The 9,456-nt window shown below is 40.0% G+C and overlaps 1 long non-coding RNA gene across 1 annotated transcript; it reads left to right on the forward strand.

The window, feature by feature from the left end:
- Window positions 1-283: 283 nt before the first annotated feature.
- Window positions 284-1,265, forward strand: LOC110736070. The gene is made up of 2 exons (XR_002514197.1): window positions 284-495; window positions 976-1,265. It is a non-coding gene; the product is annotated as an uncharacterized LOC110736070 (long non-coding RNA).
- The last annotated feature ends 8,191 nt before the right edge of the window (window positions 1,266-9,456 follow it).

The following is a 9,456-nucleotide window of genomic DNA, read 5'->3' on the forward strand; positions in this document are numbered from 1 at the left end:
GAGTAGGGGTGAGCAAAGACCCAGGGTACCCGGTACCGGACCCGGAATTGGTCTTACCGGTTCCGGGACTGGGTCCAAAATGTCGGATCCGGTTGTAACCGGTTCCGGGACCGGATCCTAAAATTTCCGACCTAGTACCCACTGGGTACCCGGTTTAAACCAATTCCAGTTCCGGGTACCCGGTCCCGGATCCAGACAAACCGGGTACCCGGAACCGGTACTGAGTTAGTTATAAAAATTTAGTTTATTTTTTTAAAAAAAACCCAAAATCCTAAAAGCCCATTAGCCCATTTATCTATTTTTCACGGTTTTTAGTCCTATTACTCTAGGGTTTTCTAATTTTCCTTTCAACCTCCATCTTCTCTGATTCTCTCTTTTCTCATCCTCTCTTTTCTCATTCTCTCCTCAAAATCTAATCCTTCCTGAGTTCTTAATTCTCTCGGTCTTCTCTGAATCTCTGCCTTCTCTGAATCTCTAGTACTGGACGCCTTCTCCGTAAGTTTTTTCTCACTTTTTTCACTTTTGGTCAAATTGTGAATTCATAGATATTGTATTTATCTTTATATTTTTCTGGTTAATTGTTTGATTTTCCTTTGTTTTTGCCGAATGTGAATTCATAGATATTGTATTTATCTTTTTATTTTTTTCTGGTTAATTAGTTGATTTTGATTCATATTGATGAATTATTTTGGCTCAATTGCTGCGAATTGATTTATGATTCTATTTCAATGTAATTTGAGTATGAGAAATTATTTATTTTTGTCGAAAATTTTTTTGTCTTTATTGAGTTTTAATTTCTAGGGTTTCATCTAAAACCCCCAAATTATTTATTTTTGTAAGATTTAGGGTTCTAGATTTCAAATTTCGTTGCTAATGCTTTTGCCAATAGCTCGTACTTTGGTTGGATCTTATGTGTGCCACAGTTCCAGAATATTGTAATTGTTGTCTGATTTCATGTAGTTTAATGACGTTCAGGATCATCAGGTTGCTGCTGGTCTTATTGCTGGCTGTTGTTGCTCAACTGCTGCTGCCTTTCTTTTTCTACCCCTTTTATGTCTGAACTTTTATTATAAGTACTTGTTGTTTTGATAATGTTTGCAGCATTGTTGTATTGATATTTTAGGTTGTTGAATTGGTACTTTTGTAATCTTTGTATTTTGCTAGCCTCTTTGGTAATACAAAGTTCTATTTACCAAAAACAGAAAACAAAAAATATTAATATAACTAGCCCTTTGAATAACAAAAAAGAAAACAAAATAACATTATTTGCAAATTCCATTGTATATATTATATAACAATTATTAAAAAAAAACAGTAATTTACTACTTTGAATAATACCGGGTACCCAGTTTTTGAACCGGTTCCTACCGGGTCCGGGACCAGTTCCAAGAAATTTGGATCCGGTATTAACCGGTTCCGGGACCAGTTCCAATTCTTAGGACCCAGTTATAACCAGTTCCGGATCCGGGTATTGCAAATATGACCGGGTACCCGGTCTTGCTCACCCCTAGCCACGAGTAGGTTTAATTCGACTCAATGGTCTTAGATCTAATGGTGGTATCATTAACATTTGTCCAGTCACATATAAAATGTGTAATCTAATAAAACATATAAGCAAGACATTAAAAAACAACCATTGTTATAGTCTTACGATCAAATAACTCGGCGTCCAACACCATAGATCAAAATTTGTTCAAAACATAATAAACAAGAATTAGTTCATTACAAGCAAAAGACAAATGATGTGCCTACAAGCACGACGGGAAGACCATCTTCATTGTCTGCTCGTAGTTGCATATCCACTTGTGAAGCCCATCTCACTTGGTCCCTGAAAATGGGAGCATAAAGTGAGTTAAACATGGTATCTAATACCTATGAATAGCTTTATACACAAGTGTTAATGAAGATACTTGAGGTAGATGAAACATTCCTCTCCTCCTCATGCCTTTGGAAGATCTTGCATTCCCTCTTGTAGTGGCCTTGCCCACCACAATAGAAGCATCGCATCTTCGTTTTGTTCTTGAACTCCTTCTTCTTTGCTCTCAAGGGCCTTTTGGTTGCTCCGTAGGAGGTGGCTTGGCGAAGTAGCTGCACCACATCTCTTAAAGAGTGTGACTCCTTTCCCGCAGCTATATGAAACCTAAGTGCATCATAGCCCGAGTGGAGTGAGGCAAGCAAGATATGACCCACTATCTCGTCCTCCAACGGGATTTCGAGAAGCTCCATGTGCTTAAAGAGCCTAGTCATTCTAAGCACATGAGGTTGGAGGGGCATACCGGGTCTCAATTTGGTATTGTAGACCCTTGACCAAAGCCGCTACCTCTCCTTAGCAAGGCAATCCTATTCCGGTGGCTTTATCTTCATGTTTGAGAGTGACCTAGTCACATCAAACACGAGTCCATCATAGCTTCCATTGAGACTCTTGGTGACACTCACATTGACAATGTCCTCAAGTGCTTTGAGGAACATGTCCGAAAAATAGGAGGAGAACTTTTCCTTCCATTCTTCCGGGATGGAATTAGCCATTAGTCGTGAGACTTTCTTGCAATCAGAAGACAATGCATCATGAGTTTCATCACTCATGATTCCCTTAGAGAAGAAGCTTGGAATGGGAGTATCAAGAATGTACTCCATGGAACAATTCCGAAGAGTTTTCTGGAGTTCCTCTTCCCACTCCTTGAAGTTGACCAAGTTTAGGCTAAAAGCCAACTTGTCTGGGAGTTCCGGGCACATAGAGTTGTTGTTATTAGTTGCAGACATGATTCTACAATTGGAAGAATTTGAAATGAAAAACCATTCATAAAACCAATAAGTATGAATACATGCAAATTTTCAATCTTATTGAGCGTTTCATCTACGCATTAATATTTGTTCCTTTTAGGCGAGAATAAAACGATTCCAAGATCCCAAAAATCAAAAAGTGTTAAGCACGCTTTGGCTTGTCTTAACACTTAATATTTTAGGGTAAGCAATCCAATTACTAATTGCTCTAAGCTACACTTGGTTCGATAAAACGTCGCATCTAATGCTTCCTTGACATTTTATCTCCATTGCCACGATATCTAAGGACTCCTTACTGATATCGTTGAGCTTAACCAAAACCAACTTGTATACCTAGTATACCTTACGTTCCTAGGGAAGTAGTGATGCCTTGCTTTGGCATAGCCCATCACCACTCGCATTAGTACGGTAAGTGTTGTTCTTGGAATGGCAAATTTGGCTCAATTTTATAGGGACCTAGGGTTTCTATATTGGTTGATTTAAGTGAACTTAATTAATCATCACAACATTCGAAATCCTAAACATGCATCTAACATCCATTCATACATAAACATAATTATATATATAGAAAACATAAGTAAAAGATGCATTTGACAACTAGCATGACCTCTTGAGTCTTCAAGTCTTCAAGGGTCTTCGATGCATCCTTTTGGCTTGTCTTCTTAGAAACGCCGTCTTCTAGACATCTCCACCAATTATGCATCTACTAGTTATTATGACTAGGACTAATCTAAATATTAAGGTACAAAAAATACGCAACGGTACGCAGACCGTATTTAGATTTACAAAAATACATAACGGATCGCAGTCCGTATTTACTATCCTAATCGGGCCCCACTAGTTGCCAATTTCACAAAACTTGTGATAGAATATACCTTCCATTCATCCATTCACTATATGTGAATGGCCCATGCATTTTACAACGAAGAACAGGTAGCAATGCATGACACGCGCAAACTAGTAACTGACTTAGGTGGTTAATCCGATTAACGCGCCTAATTAAAACTAGTCAAAGTTGTTAACCGATTATGTGATTAAAACACAATAAAATTAGCTCAAGTAATTAACAAAGCTCCCACTAAATTCCGCATCCAACTTAATTAATCCAATTAATTAAACCGGTTAACCAAAATTTTGCCAAATTATTTTGCAAGTGCCGGCAAAACTGAGGCCTAGCCTCGTTAAATAATAAAATAAAATAATTAAAACGACAAAGAACGCAAAATTGTATAGCCCCTTGATGCCCGAGTGCCTAGCACCAAGCCTCGAGGCTCGGTGTGCTAGGCACCAAGGTGCGGCTGCCACCCCTCGCACACCCCTTGCTGCGCCAAGCACGTGGGAGTGGCTGACAGCATCACTTGCGCGTGCTGGCCACATTAGCTTGCTTGCGTGCAAGCAAGACGTGGCCTCAAAGGCCCTAGAGTGTGCGGGGTTGTGCTGCCCACCAAACGGCCAAATGCCTTGACATTGCGCGCATGGGTGCTGGCATGCCTAGCTAGCAGCGGATGCCACGCCAGCTAGCACCAGCAACCTCGCAGCATGCTACGCATGCTAGCACGTTACTGGCGCTGGCAGCGTGTGGCTGGCCTGCTAGCACTCACAAGCCACGCAGCCCATTGCCGGATATTTTAGCCCCAAAGAGTGCACCGAGCTCGCACACATCACACACTAGCGCACCATCGTAGCATGGCAGCCCACACACGGACCTTGGCAACCACATGTAGGCTGCGTGAGCAGCCCAGTTAGCCAAAGGGTGTGTTTTCGACAATCTTTGCCTCGATTTGCGTGCACTTAGCTCGGGATATAATCCCGATTTATGTGTGATATAAAATCAATTCTAAATTTATTTTAGAACCAATTTTGAGCAAAAATTAAAATAAATCAAGTCCAACTTAAATAAATTCAATTTTAGTGCACAAACCAAAATCAATTCAAGAACCATTCTTTACACTATTTTGGTTCATCTTGATGCTTCAAAATTGAAGGGCTATATTCACTATTAATTTAACCAAACATAATTAATAATGAGATTTGACAAAATTTAAAGGGGTTGTGATGGGTTCTAGTCGTATCACCTAATCAAAAGTAATTCCTAAGTCCTCTAACTAAAGTAGATAGGGAAGTAGGGTCGAATCCACAGGGAAACAATGTTCTTTTATTCCTAATCAATTATTATAATCAAAATTATCAAGTAACCAATTTGTATTGTGGGAATTAAACTAACAATTAAACTAAGCAAATTAAATAAGGGAATAATCAATAATAAAAGGCCTAGGGTATAGGTTCACCAATAAATAATACTCCAGGGTAAGAACATAACAATTAATTATCAATGCATAAATTAATCAGATCATAAAGGGCTTTCGCTACGTATTATAATCACAGAATTAATCTACCGGTATTAAATCGCATCTCTCGAATCTTGACTTAACCATTTATAAATTAACCAGCCTATTGAAACTAAGCCTAAACATCAATTCTCATCTCTCGAATCTCGAATCAATATTGCATAACTCATACAAATAAACCTAGCCAAATCTAATTGCATAGCATTAAATCAATCAATAGGAAATCAATCAAGCATTAACAACCAACAATAACAATTTACCCCTTCATATTATTTATGGATCCCCACAAACCCTAGAATTAAACTACTCACACATAATTAAATCTCCACTAATCAAAGCAAAAAAGCAAGACATAATTAAATCAAAGTAATTAAATTACTGAAAGTATAGAGGGAAGAAATCGTTACCAAAATTAATGGAAATAATAAATTGCATAAAACTCAAGAGTGTAGAGAGAGAAAGTGTAAAGTATTAACAAAAGCTTAAACTAATAATAATCAGTAATTTGAGTAAAGAGTGCGAAAAAACCGTCCTTAACTTCCTAACATAAATCGTATTTATAGTTTTGCTAAAAAGATAAAACAAATTATATCTTTAAACTCCTTCAGAAACATGCACCCGGTCGGGCGAGGTCTCGCCCTGCCGGGCGCACCTTCGGGTGAAGGCTTGCCCTACCGGGCGAGCTCCCGGGCAAGCTTGGACTTCTTCAATTGGGTCGTTTCTTAGCCCAATTCGCATTTCCTCTTTGGGTTCTGAATACATGGTCCATTGCCCTGGACTCTTCTTCTTCGCCGGGCCCTTAATCACCGATTTGATGACTCCAACCGGTCCTGGGCTTCGGAATGTGGTCATATAAATGCGACCTTACTCCAATGCTCGTAGTGGCTCTAATAAATCTGGGAAAATGCTCCAAATCTGCAATTTCCTATAAAACAATACCAAATCTACGAAAACACTAGAAAACGCATATTAGTAACAAAAGTAGCTCCGTAGAGCTCAAATAAACACAATTATGACCATTGGGACGGGGAATAAATATATATATAAAATAGACTTATCAGGTTGGAAAAAGAACACATTCATCTAATGAAAAAATTTCCAACACTAACTTGTGTAAAATTGAAAAATTACATCTTCCAATATGAAGATTAATTAAATTTCAATCACAAGTTTTGAACTTTTAGGACTTTAATCAGCTCAAAATGATTAAATCCAAAATTAGTTCAACATGGAATTTAGAAAGTTAAGTTCCAACCAAATAAACAATTTAAAGATTGGATCTTTAACACTTTTAGGGATTTCAAAATTACAAATTCACCATAAACATTCACACTTGAAGCAACTAATTTGCAAAAATGTGAAATCACAAGTTTATGTGAAAAATGAACTCACCAAATTAAGCATCAAATATGACTTCATAAACATGCTTAATAAGGTTTATTATTGCAGTAGATTAATGGTGTAACCATACACATAATCTAACATTAACATGCCATAATTAATCAAGGTTTAAAGATTTAAAATTTTTCGTCAAAAACGAAAAACTCCTCGAAAAACATGTTTCTGGGTGGATTTTGGCTTCTAGACAGTCCTCAAAGAGAATAAAAAACGATTTAAAACATCGATTCCACCCAAAATTCACTATTTTTGGGTCGAAATCTGGGTTCTTGTGCCAAAATTAGTATAAATACGAGATTAAAACTAATTAAAACGAGCTTCAAATCTAATTAAAAAGCAAAACCAGAAATTTAAATCCATTTTAAATCACCTTAATTAATAATTAGTTAAAATAATTAAATGAGCGCGGCTCCGATACCGCTGTTGGGTTTCGTAGTGTCCGACACTACGCGGAATGAAACCCTCCCAAGACTCGCACACAAATTAATGTAACTAAACATGCATATTAATTAATAATCACATAATTAATTAACTAAGAGAGAGAAAAGACGATCTTACCCTCGACGCGTGCTTCGCTCCTTTAGAGCTCGTACTTGAAAGCGCTAGCTCCGCAAGCGCGTGAGCCTCCGACGGCTCACACCCTCGAGACCTGACCCGAACGGTCCCTACCCCGAAGGTTAGTCGGGGCTAGACCAAGAACTTAGAGTATTAGAATTAAGGTATTCTCTTCTAGGAGATCCCTTAAAATTCTCAACTCAAGTGTCCCTTCCCAATCCCAAATGATGGGTATTTATAGGGAAGGGAGGCTTAAATTACAATCTCCCATCAATGTGGGAGAGTTGATTAAAATGCACTTTATTCAATTTATTTTAATTTAAAAACAAATTAAATTGCAAATGAATCAACAAACAACAAGTGTCAAGTAGAGAGCAAGAGGTTAGGTGAGGACCACAAGGGGGGGGGGGGACCATCCACCCCTTGCTCCCCAAGCAATCCACACAAACCGGCTCCCCACACACACAACCAATGCATGCGAGCCAGCTGGTGCTGCCAGCCTTGGGCGCCAAAGCTGCCTTGTTGGCGGCCTGGCCCCTTGGTTAGGCTTGCTAGCTGGGCGCTGTGCGTGCACGCAGCCCAGCACGCAAGCACGCACACCCGCAGCCCACGCATGCATTGCGTGTTGCTGCTGCTGCTGCGTTGCTTGTGCTAGCGAGGCCCAGCAAGCACTTGCGTGCGCTGCTGGCCTTGCGATGGTGCGGCTAGTGCTGCTATGTGCGAGGCACTAGCATGCTAGCACGCCTAGCACGCCAGCAATGCTGGCCATGCCGCACCAGCTAGCTAGCTAGTGCTGCTAGCACGCGTGCGAGATGGTGCGGTTGCCTTGGCTAACTATATTGCCCTTGGCTCTCGGATTGCTCGTGGCATTCTGAGGCTAAGGGTATATTTGTAATTTGTTGTGTGCTTGATTCCTCGTCTCGTCGAATTCTAAATTCGACTCGACTTGCGACGCTCGGTTTCGACACTCTAAGCTCGATATCCGGCGTCTTTGTTCATAATACTCTAATGACTCATCTAATCCTTCGGATTGATTTGTCGCCTCGGATCGGTTACTCGATTGGGGTGTGACCCGAAGGGTTTGGTCAAGATTACACTACTAGAAATAGGCCGGATTCCGACGAAATTGTTCCAACGGACTGAAATTCCCTCGGAAAATTCGAATTTTCCGACGGAAATTGGGATATGTCGGAAAATTCCGCCGGAAAATGTTAGTTCCGACGGAAAATCCCTCAGAAATATTCCGACGGATTTTTTTCCCTCGGAATTTACTACTTCCGACGGAATTTTAAGCTTTTCCGACAGAGTTAATAATTTAAAAATAAAATAAAAAAAAACGATACAAAAACCCGGAAACCTTAAATTCCCCCTTCCCCTTTCATTTCTCTTTTCTCTCTCCTCTTTCCGCCTTTTTCCTCTTTCTCTTTCCTCTCCTCTTTCCTCTTCTCTTCCTCTCTGATTTCCTCTCCTCCTTCATTCTATCTTCTTCTCTTTCTTCGCTGCTCTTTTCTCTTTCTCATTGTCGCTGTTATTCATCTCTTTCTCACTCTCGCACCGTCAAGAACTACAAACCGCTATAATCGACAACTTCGACAATGAAAAGGTTATTGATGGTCAAAACGAAGGTTTTCAAGTCAAATTCGACTATGAAAACTCTACATCTAGAGTTTTCATGGTCGAATTTGACCTCGTAAACCCAATTTCGAGGTTTTGTGTTGTCGAATTAAGGTACGTATCTTTTTTTTTAATTAATTTGTTGTATTTTTGGTTTTTTTTTGTTTTTTTTCCGGTTTTTTTTCATTAATTTGTTGTTAGATATTTGATGTTTTTTCGGTTGGTTTTTTTGATTTTTTTGATGTTTTATTGGCTGGGTTTCGGTGCTGGGTATGGGTGGTGAATTTAGGTGGGTTTCGGTGCTAGGTGTGGGTGGTGGTTTTAGGTAGGTTTCGGTGCTGGGTGTGGGTGGTGGTTTAAGGTGGGTTCGGTGCTGGGTATGGGTGGTGGGTTTTGGTGGTGGTTGGGGAGGGTGGGGAATGGTGGTTTCGGTGGTGGTTTGTAGATCTGGCGGCTAAGGGGTGGTAGCTGGTGGTGTGGGGAGGCGTGGGTGGGTTCAGTGGTAGCTGGTGGTGTGGGGAGGCGTGGGTGGGTCTGGGTTAGGAGGATCTGGGCTAGGTGATACGTGGGTCTGGGTTCAGTGGTGGTAGGTAGTGCTGGGTGGTCTGGGCTTATGGGTTAAAGTTAGAGGGTGGTGGAGTAATGGTGAGCAGGGCTGTTTTTTATTTTTTTATTGACTTTTTCGACGGAAAATTCCGTCGGAATTTATAACTCATACCGACGGAAATTCCGTCGGTATATTGCGACGGACTATCCAAAT

This window comes from Chenopodium quinoa, unplaced genomic scaffold (genome assembly GCF_001683475.1).
Source record: "Chenopodium quinoa cultivar QQ74 unplaced genomic scaffold, ASM168347v1, whole genome shotgun sequence".
Lineage (NCBI taxonomy): Eukaryota > Viridiplantae > Streptophyta > Magnoliopsida > Caryophyllales > Amaranthaceae > Chenopodium > Chenopodium quinoa.